Source organism: Coptis chinensis, chromosome 6 (genome assembly GCF_015680905.1).
Source record: "Coptis chinensis isolate HL-2020 chromosome 6, ASM1568090v1, whole genome shotgun sequence".
Classification (NCBI taxonomy): domain Eukaryota; kingdom Viridiplantae; phylum Streptophyta; class Magnoliopsida; order Ranunculales; family Ranunculaceae; genus Coptis; species Coptis chinensis.
The window spans coordinates 91792508-91811338 of record NC_141461.1 but is presented as its reverse complement, the minus strand read 5'-3'; the positions used below and the strand labels follow the sequence as shown (position 1 = coordinate 91811338).

Here is an 18831-nt window from a genome sequence, read left to right as displayed (position 1 = left end):
GCAATCTTCTTCTCTGTGAGGACTTTAAACCTATCAGCCGCGTCTATCACAGCTTTATCCACCGCAGTCTGCACAGCAAGCTTTTCCGCCTCCCTTTGGGTATCCATTTTCGACGTTACACCGGCTACATAGTCGCGGTGCTTGTCCTCTGATTGCTGTAAAGCTTTTTGGGCCCTCAGGGCGGAAATCCTGTAACCATCACATTCCTTTTCCAACTATGCATGCCTGGTTTTCCACCCGGAGGGGCCATTAAGCTCCTGTTTCGCAGCTTCTAGGGAATCCAAGGCATTGGTCAGGCCGCGTACCACGTAACCAATGTCTAAACTCAGCTAATGAAAAGAATATATAATATATATATATATATATATGAATATATATATTTCCCAACCGGTGTAAATGGAGGTGAATATACCTTTTGTAAATGGAGCGATGAAAAGGACGGAGTCGCCGTAAGCTTGATCGCGAGGGAGATGAGAGCTGAAAAATAGAGAGGCCGCGACGGCTGGATTGTCAAGAGCGGAGTCGCTTATATTTACGTCGCGATCTCTAGCTTTGAAACGCGGATGCCATATCTCCACAGCCCCGAGAGAGGAGGGACTGCTGAAGGTTCTTTCTTTTCGAGGCGGCGGGAACCGCTGGCGCTGTATATGGGTGGTTGGCTCTGAGGAAGGAGGTAGAACAATACGGGCCTTTTTGGCAGGGGGGCTCTTTGCCGCATCCTGAGTGCGCTCATCGTCTTCAGAATTGCTGTCCCAGAGTTTTAACTTACTAGCAGACATGTCCGCGGCGGGAATCAAAGAAGAAGGAGGTGCAATTTCGTCTTCCCAATCCGCTAAAGCAGAGTAGGAAGAGGGGGCGGTATCGGTGGGGAGGGGGCGGGATTGATTGGCAGCTCGTTGGGCAGCGGTTCTAGAGTGAGTGATTTTTGTGGTATAACCAAAAGACCGGTGGCGTTTCCTTTTGGAAGAGGGAGAAGATTTGGGTTTATGCTCCTTGGGTGGCGGCAAACGGTAGAGTGGGCCTTGGTACTTCCCGATGTCCTTAAGAGAAGGGTCGAGCAGAAGAGGGTTGCCTTTGTCGGGATCTATGCCGAGAACATCACACTGGTCACTCCCCAGATCTCGGAGTTCTTGAAAGATTGCAGAGGAAATGCCGGCGTAGAATTGAGAACGTGAGTCTGGTTTCCAACCTGGGACACAGAAAGAAGACACGTTAGACATAAAGTTATGCAGGTGGTTTGGGGGATCTAAGTGTTTTTACTCACCACGGGTAAGGAAATTATGATGCCTCAGAGAAACTTCGGAAGGGAAGTCTGCGGAAAGAAAAGTCCCAGACACGTATAAAGGATAGTGGTGCCACACTTTGTCCGAAGTTGTAAGGCGGAGAACAAAAGACTTCTTCCGCGGATGGGTACAGAAGGAGTGGTATCCTACGCTCCCGAACTTGGTGCTCTTTTTCAAGTAAAAATGAGCGATTATGTCGCGGAGTTGGATTTTAGGAGAGTGGATTTTGTTGTAGTGGTTCGCGGCGTACATAACTCGCCAGAAGTTACCTATGCCTTGACAAGGCGGAATATTGAAATAGTTGCATACCTCGATGTCTAAAAGGGTTAAAGGGAAACGCAGGCCGGCCGCTATCTGACCTACAGTCACTAGAAGACATCCTGGCCGCGGTTTAACCAAATGGGGAAAGTGGGTTACGCCAGGCACGAGTTCTAGCAAAACGTCGTCTGGGATGCCATAAGCAGTTTTAACCACTTCTAAATTAGGGCGGCGGTAATATGAAGGAGGAGTGGGGAGAGAAGTTGTCCTCCCAGAGGTAGATGGGATAGCGGTTGGGCTGGCAGAGCTCAAGGCCGGAGATTCCAACCTATCCGCGGTAGAAGAGTTAGATCTGGAGGCAGGGGCACCAGATTCATCGGATCTGGTGGCGGAGGTGTCCACCGAATCAGATCCAGACATTTCACCAGGTGGTGGGAGGATGGAGAAATGGGGAAAAAGGCAAGGTGTACAAAAAAACGAGAGAGTGCGAAAACAATATGGAAAAGGGAATCTGACGAATAAACGAGGAGAGAGAAATGGGGAAGACAAACCTGGAAAGCGTCAACAAACAAGGCAATGGAGGGACCAAAAGTAGACCCAAGCGGTGCAAGAAGTCGGGGGTTGGAGGAACAACAAGAAGAAATCGGAGTATTGGGGGAAGATGAGAAATAGCAGAAGTAAGAAGGAAAGAAAGGTTTAAGGGATTTGGGCAAGTGAAGGGTTTGGGCGGGATTTGAAGAGATCAAGGGCAAAGGGGTAATTACCAAAGAGGGAACCAAGGGAAAGGGGACACGTGTGCCTCGAGACCCAAAATGTCAGATTTTGTACGGCGCATGCACTGTTCCCACGCGACAATAATGATGTGGCACGTGTCACTTAACACAGGGGGACAGCTTAAAATAGTAGGGAGAGACCATATGTTGAGATTGTTGGGTCTCGGCCCCATAGCTTGTCCGTAGACTAGCAATAGGACCGAGAGAGGGCATCTGTAGGGGTCATATTCGTGACATGGGACATCAAAGGCGGCGAATGGGCCTTATGCCGTATAGTGAAGGGAAACTTGTGGCAGTGCATATGAGCCGCGATAGCATAACCGGAGAACGCCGCTAGAAGGAGGGGTCATGCGGGACAGTCCGCGAATATGGATAGTGGCGAGCCGTTCTAAGGGATGCGGTATGTCAACCACCTACGGCGAATCATACAAGGGACACGGCCGGGACCATGGGAAGGAGAGGGAACCAAAAGGAGGCAGAATAGCAAAGAGGCATATGGGAGCACCATAGCAAAACAGCAGAGGATAAGGAGATAGTGGGATGGTTAGGGGTCGTGGGACAGGAATGAGGATCATGGGAGAGGGGAGCATGGGGTGGTTGGGGAGAGTGGAGGCGGTTAGGAGATAGGAAGAGATAAAAAGAAAAGGAGGGGTAGTAGAAGAGAGGAGGAGGGAGGGGAAAAACCAGAGAGAGAGAGAGAGAAGGAGACCATTAATCTTAAAGGTTGTAATATTGGAGGAGACAATATCCATAAATAAAACTCATAATGGTTAATCCAGTATAGAAACTTTGATTCTGTTAGGTTATTAATCAAAATGTACTCAATATGCTAGTAAGCCAGTTCATCATACCCATTATACGCTAAGGTACTGGGCAAATATCCATTGATGTCCATGTCAACTATTCGAGTAGTACAGAAGTCTATTAAGATATTACTCCCTATATTGAAAATATTATTACCATTTAGAGTATATATATTTGTTTTTGGTAACTACCATTTAGAGTATATATCCTACGTCTTATATACTATCACCAATATACTCTTTTGATTTCAAAGATGAACACTTTTGCTCCTCAATATAAACTATTTCAAGCACCCCAAATTGCTATTCAAATTTTCATCACAAATTCAATTTCACGTTTAGAAAAGACTTTGTAAAGGATATATTCAATTTGTTTTGGCGGATAACAAAGGCAAAACTTAACCTAACTTGTATGTTGAAGCAAACACAAACAACTTGTACTCATACAATTTCCTAATTAAGAACAGTTAACTATGGATGTACAATACAATTTTTTCCACGGAGACAATTATAACACCCGGCTATTTCTATTTATTATTTTTATAATATATGATTAATATTAATAATAAAAATAAATAAAATAAAATAAATAGGATAAAGATTAGTGGAGATAGGAAAGGTAAAGAAATAAATCTTCATCCCTGTTTTTGTTTGAAAAAAAAAAAAAAAGGAAAAAAAAAAATAGTTTATACAGGAGTTTACACGGAGATTTTTAACAGAGAGACAAAAAAAAAAAAAAAAAAAAAAAAAAAAAAAATAGAGTTTTACTCAAAGATGAAAAGGGAGGTTTCTTGTTGGGGATATGTTGGCAACAGGAGCGTATCATGAGTGAGTAGACATTCTTATCTTTCAGTGAACCTATATTTTCAAGTCTGTTTAAAAACTTTGATGTCTGATTTCTGCTCATTATTTTATGTTTAATTATTCTTCTGTGCTTATTCTACATATTGTTCGACTTAGTCTGCGTACTGTGTTCGACTTAGTCTGCCTACTGTGTAAACAAACCTATGTGATAAAAAGATGATTATGAATCAATTTTAATTATTTATATACGTTTGATATAAACTTGTTACTGTTGGAATTGTTGAGTCTGGGGTAAACCGATTTTTATTGGGTTTTGGGTTGAACTATTTGTGTATGTCTGGTTGATTTGGGTTGTTGTTTGAATTGGAAATGATGACTGTTGGGTTGGTGGTTTCGGTGGTGTTTGGTAGTTGTAGAAGAGTTGTTGAAGCTCCAAAGGTTGTTAATGGCGTCGTCGAGGCAATTTTAGAGAAGTGGGGGATGTGAGTTTTGTTTATACCAAAAGGTTGGGTTTTTTATGGGGAGCAAAACTGAACCTTTTGGTGGTCACATTGTGGTGGTTATTTCGGTGGTGGTGTAGGTTGTTGGTGAAGAAGAAGGAGGTAGGAGATGACTATTAAATGGGCTGGGTTTAAGTTGGTTTTAGTAGGGCTTGGGCCGAATTAGAATTGTGGGCTTGAGTTGTCTTATAAACATGTAGACTTAAGTTGGTTTTAGTTGGGCTTGGGCCGAATCAGAATGGTGGGCTTAAGTAGTTTATGGTTTTAGACCTTGAGTTGTTGGGCTAGTTTCAATTATTTTTGTGGGCCGGGTCCTTTTTATTTTAAGTGGACCAGATTCTATTAATTTAGATGGGCTTTGGGTTAAAGTTTGTTTTGGGCCGAATCTGTGCCTGGTTTGGAATAGAGTTTTCACCTAGGGTCAGTTTCAAACTCTCGCCAAAACATGAAAAAGTGAGTTTTCTGAGTCTTCTTTCCAACCCAATTGGCCTCGTCACATTACGAGGTCTGTGGTGGTAGATATGATGTCTGGAAGTTTGGTTGACAGAAAACAGTGCGTCAAAAATCAGTTTCTGCGCACTGTGTTCAAGTCCAATTTTAATTTAGTTATAGTTTGAACTAGAATTTTATGAAAACATGAAAAAGTAAGATTTGGAAGTCTTCTTTCTATTCCAATTGGCCTCATCGCATTCGAAGGCCTATGGAATTAATTATAGTGTCTGGAAGTTTGACTGGCAGAAAACATTGCGTCAGAAATCAGTTTCTGCACACTGTGTTCGAGCCTAGTTTTCAAACTTTTAGAATGAGATTGAGTATTTTTGCAAAACATAAGAAAGTAATTTCTGTGTGTTAGCTGTTCAACACAAAAAGCCTCAATGTATTTGGACACCTGTGGAAAGCGTTGTGTCATTAAGAAGATAGTCCTTCAGAAATCTAGTTTGCTAAATATTAGGATTTTTACCAACTTTGAACTATTTTTACTCCAAGATAGAATGACATTGGGACTTTGAGTTCTACATGAAAAAGTAAGTATACCTATCCTAGTTTTCAAATAATCAAGTGGGGTATCATTTGGAGGGGAATAGGAAACATTATTGTTTTGGCAAGTTAACTAGATAACCTACCATGTTTTCTTTTTAGGGGAGCTCTAGTTAATTTTTCTTATTGTAATGAGATAAATGATTTTACTTAGACATACGAGTGTCTTGAATCTTGATTGCTTAATTTCACATTTGTATTATATTCCAAGTACAATTGTTGCATATACACTAAATTTTAATATAGATTTATGTTATCTCACGTGACATGTTACATTAAAGTTTGTGTTTAGTATATATATAATTGAGGAATGAAAGGGAAATGAAGTGTGCAACTTTAAAACATGAATTCTTATTGTTCTTTGACTTTGACTATATGGCTGATAAAAACTATGAAGACTTGATTATATTCTTGAAAGATTTGGATATGTAGGCAGTTTTGAGCAAAAATGCAGCCACTATATTATATATTAGTTATTAGTTATTATGATAACTATATGTGAACAATGTTAGTATTTAATTGTGTACGTGATTGTGGTTGTTTAAAATATATTTATGAGACTTTTAGCTAATGCGTTATTCCTGATTGAACCTTTTGATATCTATGATTGATATAATTGATAATGAGGTGAGTAGATTAGTTATTGTGTTTAGAATCTTTAATAATGAATTATTGTTTGAGACGATGTTTGTTTTGTAATGAAAATATTATAATAAATGAGAACTCTTGAGTGTTAAAATCTGGTGTAAAAGTGTCCAGTGAAAATTTAATGTGTCACCCACATCTTTAGATATCTCCATGCCTCTTTGATGAAAAGAAATGAAATGAAATGTTTATGACTAATGATGTCATGTGAAAAGCTGCCTTAGAGAGGAACTAAGACATTCGCCTTGTGGGTTGGATGTATTCCTTAAATGTACGAGAATGTAGGTATGTATTCCTTGAATGTGGAGGGAATGACCTAAGGTATTCATTAAATGTGCCATTAATGATCTGTTAGTGTTATGATGGTATTCCTTGAATGTGGCGGAAATGACCCAAGGTATTCATTGAATGTGCCATGAATGACCTGTTATTTTGTTATGCCCAAAAGAGGCTTTGTGATTGTGTGTATGGAAAGCCCAGAGATGGCTGTGACTCACAAGTTACGAGTTTACAAGATGAAAATATGTTTTCTGGAGGCGATATCCCCGCTTGGGACATATGTCTCGTAGTAGTACTCGGTATGAGGCACACGGATATGTGTGATTTGGCAAATGTGTGAAGTGCAAATCGTAGAGTAGGAACTAAAGGTTGGGCTGTGTCTTTTAATAAATGAGTTAATGAGATAATTAATAAGCAAAATAAAATATTGATTTTACGTGTGACTGAGCTATTGCATATGAATATTTATGTATTATGATGTACATGATTTCTTATGAGAAATATATATATGGTTTGTGTGAGTTAATACTCACGAGGGATAAATGCACTCCCTAATTGTGATATATTTCCTCGTTCTCATAAGTAGACGAGTGGTTTTTAAGAAAAATATTGGGTTTAAGTATGAACGAGTTGTTGGATATGATTTGTGATATATTATGATATGATGCATATAATTTATTACGAAGAAATATGAATATGGTTAGCGTGATATGATGGATATGGTGGTGTGATATAAATGTTAGTTAATATTGGTGATATATTATGATATAATGGATATGGTGGTATGACATGAATGTTAATATTGACGATATATTATGCAATATTATATATACCCATGATGGTTGCAATGAAAGTGAAATAGATGTATATTATAAATGATTACGTTTGGAAAATCTAACTTTGTTTTGCAGGAGGGTAGGATTTATTAACTTTTTATGCAGAGACGTTGTCCTACCCTAAGACGACGTGCTGGCTTAAAGGTAAAGTGTATTAAACTCATATTTAAATAAGTTATCATATGTGTATGTAATAAGTGGAATATAAGTGGTAATTATATTGTGAGTTATTTTGGAAAGTGAGAATGATGAATACTGTTATATGAAATTTCTTGAAAACGTATATTGGGGGTTGAAATCTTACTTGGGAAGAAACTGCATGCCGTTTTGAGAATACGGAACTAAATTGTCTTCCAAGTTGAAATTATGGTTATTGTATATTTCTTTATTTGAAAGATTGAACATACTGCTATACTATTTTATATTTTTAGTTTTACACATACCAGCAAATTTAATTTGCTGATCCATGTTTGCTTTGTTTTGCAACGTGGGTGTGTTCTTGGAAACATAGATGGTGGAGTGCAGTGAATGAGGATACGTGATTTGGATTTTCTCTTGAAATCTTATGGTTTAAGTTTTTCTGAAGTGTACGGTTTTGTTTTGAAACAGATGCAATAGAGTTGGTTAGTTTATTTGTAGTTTAATAATGTGATTGAAGGACTGTCCCTTTGGTTTTAAATTTGATCTCAGATTTTAATATCGTGGTTGATAATATGTTATTAGGGTTTCGTTTCATCCTGGGTTTTTAGATGATTAAATAGGGTGACGATGGAGATAATTATATCTTGGATAATTCCCTATTTTAAATTTTTTGAAAGTTTGGGGTGTGACAACAATACTATCCAAGAATTAAGAATTCAACCTTAAGTAGATAAGTAGATGTAATAATTAAGTGTGTAAAACAAACAAATTTTTACATTCTAGGTTAACTGATCGTAATTCCTAAACCCTAAAATAATCAAAAACCTACAAATTTATAAATAAGAATACAATAAATACTTTTTAAATTCCTTCATGTTCCAGATTAGAGTTACCAAAATTTAACACAAATCTTCCGATGATCAACGTTTCCAATTGGAAAACATTGAAACAAGTATACTCTAGGGGCCTGTTTGTTTTGAAGGAAAGACTAGGGAAAGGAAAGGAAAAGAGGTGTGATCCACCTTTTCCCTAGTTTTGTAACTGTTTGTTTGCCCATGGAAAGGAAAACTTGTTGTCCGTGCGGAAACAAAACTATAGGGAAACGGAAATGGTTTTGTGTCCACACTCCATACCTAAATTTTTTACGGAAAGGAAACAAAAAAAAAACCCCCAAAAATAAAAGAACCGAAAGAGAACCAGAGAGAAAGGAGCCGCCCCCTTCTTCATCTTCCTCATTTGTCTTCATCACTTTATCACTTCTCCTCATCTCCAATTTCAAGTAAGGACGTCTTTCCAATTTTAGGTAACCGCCTCTATTTTCCATTTTTTTTTTTTTTTTTAGCAAAATTCTTCTTTCATGTTGAATGCGAAACTACGAAGTTATAATTTCTCCCGCATTTTGTAGTAGAGCGTAATGTAGTACTGTCTAAAAATTCCAATAATAAAAAATACAACTAAATTAAAGCACTGTCTAAGCACTATGAGAGGAGAAAACCTTCTGGTATAGCTCACTTTATATGATAGACTACCCTTCTCGATCTTGATGACAAGGTCACCATATTACTTGGTCCACAATTTTTGTTGTACTGAAGTTGATCAGCAATGGGCCATGGTTTCATCTGATCATAATCAAAATCTAGATGCAACATTTGGAAATGAACACGAATCAATATTTTCTCCCTAAAATTTTCTCCCTAATCAATATTCTCATAAGGCAATTAAGGCAATTAAGGAAATTCGAGGTGTTTTGATGACTCGCCTTGAAAAATCAATGGAAAGAGGTATGGGCAGAGTAAAAGAAACCCAATCATCTTTTTTTTTAGCATTCTGATAAGAAGTAAATGATTTTGCCGTTGACAGGTGATTTAAGGAATTCCGTGGGAAATTCGTTAGATTTGTAAAAAAAAATGGTAGATAGCACATATTTCTAACATGTGAACCATGATATTAAGTGAGTCGATAAAATGCAATTTATCTTACTTATGATTTAATATGCCTCCTGGGAAATAATTCTTTCTCTTCTGATACTAATTCAAGAACCTTCTGATATATATTGTATGAAATTGTATGTTTTGATTATGTCGTAGGAACATGGATGATTGCGAAATAGTTGTATACCTGTGTGTAATTGCTACATATTTTGTAGTGTTACACATTCTTGAGAATAGGCTTATTGATAGGGCGCCACGTAGAAATCGGGACTACGAGAGACACCTAGCCCTTGAGAGGCTATATTCAGAGAATGATAATAATTGTCATAAAATGCTCCGATTGAATAGAGCGTGCTTTAATAACCTATGTGAACGACTTCAAGAAAGAGGTTTGACTGCTAGTAGGTGGGTTCCTGTGAAAGAACAAGTGGGAATGTTTCTTTATATTTTAGGCCACGATACATGTGTGGCGCCTGCTGCTTGGACTTTGATAAGGTCACAAGAAACAATTCACAGACATTTTCATAGAGTTTTGCGAGCCGTATTGAGGCTTGGGAGGGAATTCATAAGACAGGCAAGTCAAACAAACTCCCCAACAACAAGAGGTGATCCGAAGCCTTGGGCCACGAGATATTTTAAGGTACATCGAGTTATTAATACTTGCCTTTAAACCCAGCTATCATTTCTCTTAAAGTACAACGTTATTAGTTTTTAATTAGTTTTCCCCCCCTTGTTTTATGTAGGATTGCGTTGGTGCAATTGATGGTACTTTTATCCCGACAATGGTACCTATAGAAGACCAACCACGCTATCATAACCGGAAGGGAAATTTAGCGCATAACATTCTAATGGCTTGTACATTTGATATGAAAATATCATATGTATTGGCCGGATGGGAGGGTACTGCCCATGATAGTCGGATATTGAGAGCTGCTCTAAACCATTGAAAAAACACGCAACACGTAATTATTTGTGTCGTTGTCTGTGTTACGTATCTTTTGCAAATCTTACTTAGCCTATTAAATATTAATTAGTATAGTGGCTAGCAAAGTATCAATCCTACTCTAAATAACTAGTTGATGATAATAGAAATTCCTAATCTAAATTACTCTAATGGATGCAAGTAAAAGATGTGGCTAAGTAATGATGAATATATAATTGATTTGATTTGAGATGTAAGCTATGCATAAACTAAACTAAATTAAATATATTAATATGAATAAAGAGAAAGAATATTTTGGGAGAGATGAATCCACCAAAATCATAGAATTAGTCTAATAGATCTATCTATCATGCTTAATATAAATCACCAATAGAAACTCACTATACCTACAAATCTTATGCTCATAACCATGATGATAATATATGGCTTTCAACGTGCTTTCTATCTTTCCATCAAATACTTCTTCAATCTCTAATGATATCTTCTATCTAACCAAATTGTGCTTTAAGTGGCATTCAATATACAACTCTAGGTGCCATAGAAAATCCACATGTGGCATTAACCATACAACTAATTGAGGTGCCATAAAGAATCTAATCATCACACTAAAATACTAAAAACTAGAAGAAAAGAATCTAGGGTTTGTGGTATTTGGCTCTACACAATCATGAATTACCCTAAGACCTCCTAACCTCCACAGGAGTGTTAGATCAATGGACGAATAAGAAGAAACTCAATGAGGGATTTAAACTAAAACATGATAGAAGAAAAACTAAACTAAAACATACGAAAAAGGCTTCATCTCCCTTCCCAAGAGAAGGGAGATTAGCTCCTCATACTATGCTATAAACACAATATGAAAATGAATAATCTTTATAACTATTAATGGTGAAAAGGTCTGAACTTTTTTCTCTCTTAATTCTAGATCTAAGATGCAAACACTAAATTTCCTAGATGATGTAAACTGAGGTTTTTGTGCCTTACACTACACCATTTGGGTGATTTTGTAACGCACATAATTTTGACATTCTAACGGTTTCTAACCGTTAGTAGTGTGCTAACGGTAGGTAAGCGTAAGCAATCATAGTTTTCCGTTTGTGAATATCGAATAATTAGTTTAATTATTTTCTTACGGTATACTAACACATGCTTGTCGATGGAAACGTCAAAAATTAGAAATAAAATAAAATAAAATAAAAAAGAAACATAATTCCAAAGCTAAAGCCTAATGAGTCTGAAGCCCATGCTCATCTCCCTCTCGTCAGTTTATCAGATAAAGGGCTGCTCAAATCATGACCGCTATGTCTTATAAATGAAAAGGTTCTTTCTTTATTTTGATCATCTCTCTTTTCTTCTTTATTTGTTTAGACATTGTGAAAATCTGGATTTTTTCCGTCTTCCTTTTCGTTTAAATTCTCGTTTTTGTTTTTGCATACTTTGGGTTTTAGAGGATGTGTTGGAAAATGAATTACTGTGTTTATGATAAGAACTATCGATTTTGTCGCTCAAATTTTCAATTTTGAAATTAAGGTTTTGTGTATTAAGGTTTTGTGTTAGTTGTTGAAGAGCTCTAAGTTTTCTTCTTAACTACCATAAATCTTGTTTTGTTTTGATCTCTTAGTCAGACAAAACACTTACCAGAGTTGTTTAATTTTAATATACTTGGTTTCAATTTTTTTCCCCTCTGTCTGTTTTGATTTTGATTTGGTGTTGTTGCTGATCTTTTATGATTGCAAGTCAGCTACTGATCATTGCTAAATATTGAAGGGCTTTTGCTGAGAAGTGGAACCTTGGTGAAAAGTTTAAAATTTTCTACCCATCCTCCACAGGTGGGTATCTTCTAAACTTAACAGGAATGTGATTGGCCGAGTTTATGAATGTATGTTATTAGATTCAGTGATGGTTATTTTATTAAAGATTTTTCATATCATTTAATGATAAGATTTTTATTTTCAAGCTTATATTTTGATTGAAATATTTGGTTACAAATTCATATTTGATTGGGGTTACTTAATCATATATTTTGATAGATTTTGCTTAATGCAATTTTGATTGGGGATACTTATTTAAATTTATGAGCGGATTGTTCTCCCTTTACATCTGCAACATGTTTAATGATTTGACTCAAATGTGTTTTCTAGATGCTTAACTTGTGCCAGATAATGTGCTTCACATTCTATGTGTTTAGGTCATAAAAGTGAGGCTGTAATTACTTTTGACTCGTCTAGTTAATTCCTTATGAAAGCTAACACTTGAAGGGAGAGAGTTAATTAATGGAGTGATGGAGAAGATTGTGATGGGGTTGCCTATATGGTGTTTTTCAGCCTTTGTAGGTGGAAGGGATCCATCTGAATGAAACCGTAGTATTGTATGTTGGCTGAATTTAGGCATTAAGTCGTGGCCAAAGTAAGTGCTTTCATATTTGTTTTCTTTCACTTAGTCAAGTATTGATTCATGGCTGGCGTAGTTAGATCTAACTTTATTTTTGTTCCTAGAGTTGGGGTTATACCCCAAAACAGTTCCCACCCCAAAATCCTTTCCATTGAAATTCTGGAAATAGAGTTCACTTTGCCTAAATTGCTTCTTCTCTTAAGCTTGTGTGTTTTACACTTCTTTAATGTGGAACAATTACTACACCAGAATTCAAGAAATAGGACACACTCTTAAGACTATATACCCCGTCTTAAATTAAGAACGATAATTGCCGTCTTAAATTGTCTTAACCCGTCGTAGTTGTTTTTCAAGTTGACTAAGGTTGACTCAAGGACATTAGTTTTCGTCCCAAATACGAGACGAGACAAGTTGTCTTTTCTGGTTTCGGTGACCGTCGTAGATGATTTTTCAGAGAGAAGGTGATTGCCCACACCCCCAATATATCAATATCCCACCCAGTAGTTTCATTATCCGGCCCAATATTTCTTTCTTTCATAACCCTAACCTAGTGTAAAAGGAAATTGAGACTTTGGTGGGAATGATTTGACAGTAAGAGCTGCATCTATCTCAAAATCGGCAAGAGTTGCATCTCTCTCAAGTTTTGGTAACCCCTCATCTCTCTCTCAAGTTTTTTTATCTTTTTCAATTTTTTGTTCACTACCTCAATTTCTGAACTCAAATTTTTGTTTTTGTTTCAATATAACAAAATTTTTAGTGAAGTGTTGAAGTGGTTTGCAGTTTCGCAAAAAAAAAATGGAGTGCGAGCTTAAAGGAAGCAAAGAATAGCGTTGAGATCGCTGTGATCGAGCAGCGGACGAGACGAGGCGGCGAGCAGGTGGAGCTATTGCTTATTGCTCCACTTCTCATCAGGTCTTTTATTCCTATAAATTCAATAACACAAATGAACTATTGGAATGTTGTAATGAGTTTGTTAAACATTTGGTGTACAGGTGTCACATTGTAATGAACATAAAGAAGAATGTGAAAGATTAGAACAACAAATGAGACGTGTCGATGTCTTACATGATTTCCCGTTTACATTCTCTAAGGAAGCAATGGTCCAGGTAATTATATGATCATGTGATTGAGCACACACACTTGTTATGGATTGGATTAATTTTTTAATTTTTTGTTATGTCTGTAGTAGATATGTGAAAAGAGGAGGAGTCGTTCGTTTCTTATGGATAGGAGTCTCCATAAAGTAGGAATGTGGAAATACGAAAGTGTAATTGCTCGGGTCAAGTTCATCTTGTTATTCATAGGTTGCAAAAGTTAACAATTCTTCAAATTTTCAACAATAATACTTTTAAATATTCCAATAAAACATGGATTTGCTATATATTTTACATTTAACATTTAATGTTTTTATTTTTATTTTTACAATTTTATTCATGAAAAATAATACAAATGGTTTCTCGAATAATTCGCAATTTATTCGAATTAAACCGTATCATTCAAAAATTGGCCAGATATTCGCTTTATTAAGCCAAACCTTATAATTCGCGAATAATTCGTGAATAATTCGCTTAATTACTAGCTATGCTTGTTGCTTGTTATTCAAGGTTGGTTAACAATTCTTATCGTTCTGTTTATTCACATGGATTTGTACATTTAATGTTTACAAGCATGGTTTCGGAACTCCTGGAACTTCAGTTGGCTCGATGAAAGAGGATGTTAGAGTGCAGTTTGGTATGTTATATGTTTTGAAGGCCGATGATATTGCAATATTCTAATAGAGAAAACTACTTGTCATTTTGAAAGTCATGAAATTAGAGAGTGAACATATTTGAACCAGTTTTCTTGATGCTATTAGGTTCTCTTAAGTGAATTTTGTGAAGCCAGTCATCTTTAGAAGTTTAGCAACTGCAGTCAACGTTGCACACTGAGTCCTGTTCTTTTCACTATTGCCTAAGCTGATTTTCCATACCCAACATGGCAGGTTTTCCAAAAGAATGTGTTATATGTACAGGGACAGCAGATAGCATAGCTGCTTTTCTTGCAGCACGTGCTACACAACCTGGGAAAGCCGTAAGACATTTTCAAAACTCATCTTTCTTTGTATTCCTCCTAGAAACTATAATGTATTCTTCAACAGAACATCACGGATATAGCATCAACAGATTACACCAAATGCCCATTCCATCTCATTATTTTGGATGTTTTGAAATATTTGACCACTATTTAAATTTTGTTTATAGAGCAGTTTTCAGGAACATTCATTCTGTATACTATAAACGGTTAATAGTGTGGGGTATCTTTCCCTTAAGTCCCTTGCATCTGCTTGGTTTTTCCTTACGTATGTAGCTACTAATGAACTACTGTATACTTTGTTAGGTAACATCGTTAGGCTCAACGCTTGCGGTTAAACTCCTTAGCACCAGACGAGTCGATGATTCACGATACGGGGTGTATAGTCATCGTCTCGATGATAGGTGGCTTGTTGGAGGTGCCTCAAATACTGGAGGAGCTGTTCTTAGGCAGATTTTCACGGATGACCAGTTGGGAAAATTGAGTCAGCAAATAGATCCCAAGAGATCTTCTCCTCATGACTACTACCCTCTCCCAGCAGTTGGCGAACGGTTTCCTGTGGCGGATCCAGAAATGCCACCCAGGTATTACCCTCCTCCTAATTTGTTGAAAAGTTTTTCAGCTAAGGTTCTAGTTAGCAATCTTTTGGCGGTCAGTAATAAAGCTCTGAGTATTGTTTTAGCCCCAAGTGCTGGCACAGTTGCAAACAAGGACCGAGACCCCAAAGTGGTCCATGCCAAGGGTAGTCCTCGAAACGAATGAAGATCTAAATTCTCTTTGTTGTAGGTTTTCTATGATCTTTTATCATCAGGAAGTAAACAGTTGCTGTTTTTTATTAGGTTACATCCAAGACCAGCAAATGATGCAGAGTACCTACATGGCATTCTAGAATCCATTGCTCGCATTGAGGTGAAAACACGCTGTTCTAAATAGTTTGTTTCTGATAGCTACTAACAACTAATTTATATACGTTGGGTTTCAAGGTCTTACCAGCCAATGCTCATATCTGCAAAATCATTTCAAATTGCCTATTTACATGTGATTCAGGCAAAGGCTTATGGATTGTTAAAGGATCTAGGTGCAACTCCAGTGGAAGAAGTGTTCACTGCTGGAGGGGGAGCTAAAAATGAGAAATGGACAGCAGCTCTCTTGTTGGCGCTAGTACTAATCATACATGCACGTGGAATCATGGGAACAAAGGGTAGTACTCAATATATGGAAAACCTGTTTCCCCTTTATAGGTGACCCTTGATCTAATATTCTTATAAATTCCAATATGTCACACGTGCTCTCTTGAAAAATCAGAAGCTGTTTTCCTTGTCTCTTGTTAATCTTGAAATGTAAACTTCCTGCAGTTTATTTGGATTAGTTGTATAACACATGTTCATGTATGCTGTCAACATATTCTTTTGGAGGCGTTATCGTGTCAATTATCCATTTATATTTGGTTTCAAGCAAGGAACAGAGTTAGGATACAGAGAAGTCTTCCTCGTCAGCACAGCTCTGGCGACACTTGCTCTCGCAGCTGTGCTGTCAAACTTGGACATGGAGATGGACCCCAAAACCAAAGATTACGAGGCGCTTACAGAGTTAATGCCTTTAGGATTAGTTACTGTAAGATTTGAAGCTAGACTTGTGCAGTTTATATAGTCGTTTACAAGTTATATCTTGCTGATATGTGTTACTTAATTAACTGGTGACTTTCCCCTGTGCAGCTTGTACTTTTCATAACAGTCTGCCCATTTAACTTTATATACCGCTCAAGTCGTTTCTTCCTACTCCACTGTCTATTCCATAGTATCTGTGCTCCTCTCTATAAGGTAAATATTGAACTAAACTTTAAATCAACAATTTCTACAACTCTGAACGTAGAAAGGATAATGAACATTACATTTTCATTTTTCCTTGATTTAGGTTACATTACCAGACTTTTTCTTGGCTGACCAGATTACTAGCCAGGTTCGGTTCAACAGATGACATTAAATTTTAAGTGTGTAATTCATTTTTTTAATATATTTTTAAAGACATAACTGATCTGTTTATTCTTCTGTTCAGGTCTAGGCCATTAGGAGTCTCGAGTTCTATATCTGCTATTATGGTTGGGGAGATTTCAAACATAGGCAAAATACTTGCAAGGATTCCGGTGTGTACGTCACATTTAACTTCATCATAGCTACAATCCCATACTGGTGCCGCTTTTTTTAGGTTACTATGTGTTTCATTGCTTCAAATTAACTTCATAATCATGAGTTAGCATTAACTATGGTTTTCCTCTGTGGCAGTGCCTTTGGCGCTTGTATGAGGAGAAAGACGAAATACAGGGTTAGAACAGTTTGAAATACTTTACAACTATTGTAGTTGTCTGCATGAGAACAACTTACAGTAGGCAAAATACACTCACTTGGAAAGTAATGGCATTCACCTCCTAAGCTATTGCAGCAACTGTGAGAACTTACTGGGACATAGTTATTGACTGGGGCCTCCTACAACGGCATTCTAAGAATCGATGGTTAAGAGACAAGCTCCTTGCAGACCACTAACAGCCTAGACACAAGCCACATAGGCCAAGTTCTTACCCTTTTTTGCATTTAGAAATTAAAAGGATGTTTATGCATTAAGTATGAAAGTGCTTGTATCTTTCCAGCTAAGTGAATTTAATATTCTGCTGGTATTTATCAAGTATTTGTTCAATCGTATTGCAGGCTAACCCGGATTATAAAGGTATGTCATCATTGTAGGCCTGGGGAGGTGCCTCTCTCTCTCTCTCTCTCTCTCTCTCTCTCTCTCCAGGCTTCTTTTATTTTTGTGGTTCCTTTTATGACTTTATTTAATTTGCTTGCAGGTCCTGCTTGGTATTGATTTACACACATGCAATGCTGGTGCATTTGGCTAGTTCGCCAGTGGAATTGGAAACACTGATGCCGGTTTTGTTATGGGTGCTGGAAAACTCCTTAAGGTATGTTCGTGATTTCTTTGTAGCTTATTGATATTCCAATCCCATCCAATCAAGCTATGTATGAAAGCATAAAAACCGTTTAAACCTAAGTAAGATGGACATTTCATATTCTTGAAACCCCCTTCCTAAAAAATCTTCTTCGGCTCGCTCATGCCCCCACTGCAATGCAGTATACTAGTGTATATAGTGTCCTTTTGATTCGAGGATTAGTTATTTGACTTAACTAGCATTGGTCGAGATGGTTAAGTAGCTGGTTTTACGAATCAATATATATTTGAGTAGTTAGGTTTACGACCGAGGTCTGAGGTTTTAATATATGATATGAAAGTATATTATTTGATTTTCAGGTTATAACGGGATTTATGTCTATGAAATGTTGAAAATACAAAGGAGATTTTGCCAAAAATTTTATGTCTTTCGTCAAGGTGTCTGACAAGGTTATAGGGTTTTGGGGCGTTACATAAACTTTCAATACTATGCTTCTATTGCTACTAGTATATTACCATACTCTCTTTTCTGAATTTTGTAGTTTGAGTATAAGGAGCTACTACTTAAGAATAAGATATAATTATATAATTATATATCTATACATATTTGTTTTCTACGTACTGCTTGACTCATTTTTATTTATTTCTATTGGTGTATATGATGAAAAGGACTTTTCTGATGATACCATCCCAAAGTCATCCCCTGATGCTTGCAACTATTGAAAGTGGGAGTTCTGTACAAATGACGTGAGAGCTAGAGTTTAGGGACAAGTCCCATTGATTTGGAAAACAATGTATATTTCATTCGTGACAAGTCTTATTTATGAAAAGACGTTTTGGTGATATTATTTTAATAAAAGATTATGTGATTAGATGTACTTGTGAGATTTTTTGTTTATGTTATGGACGATTGTAGAATACCCAATAAGTGGGGACATCTTTATGCAGGTTAGTAGTCTCCCAAAAAGAGTGGTTTTGGGGGAAATTATTTTTTTTACATATGAAATAGTTTTGTAATGGTGGAAAACCGTAACTAAGCTTTGTAATAAGTAACACTTACAAAGCAACAAAACCGTTACCAAAATGTTACAAATTCTATAAATCAGTTACATAAATAAACGTTACTAACTTTCTAAAACCGTTGGAAAAGAGTAACACACAAAAGCGTTACTAATACTATAAAACCGTTACTG

At 36.9% G+C, this 18831-nt stretch overlaps 1 pseudogene across 1 annotated transcript; it reads left to right on the top strand.

The window, feature by feature from the left end:
• Window positions 1-14413: 14413 nt before the first annotated feature.
• Window positions 14414-18332, top strand: LOC147495406 (phosphate transporter PHO1 homolog 8-like; annotated as a pseudogene). The gene is made up of 12 exons (XR_015197486.1): window positions 14414-14695; window positions 15002-15279; window positions 15378-15437; window positions 15535-15604; window positions 15743-15936; window positions 16051-16309; window positions 16411-16515; window positions 16610-16654; window positions 16751-16900; window positions 16978-17416; window positions 17538-17651; window positions 18308-18332. The product of XR_015197486.1 is annotated as a phosphate transporter PHO1 homolog 8-like (transcript).
• The last annotated feature ends 499 nt before the right edge of the window (window positions 18333-18831 follow it).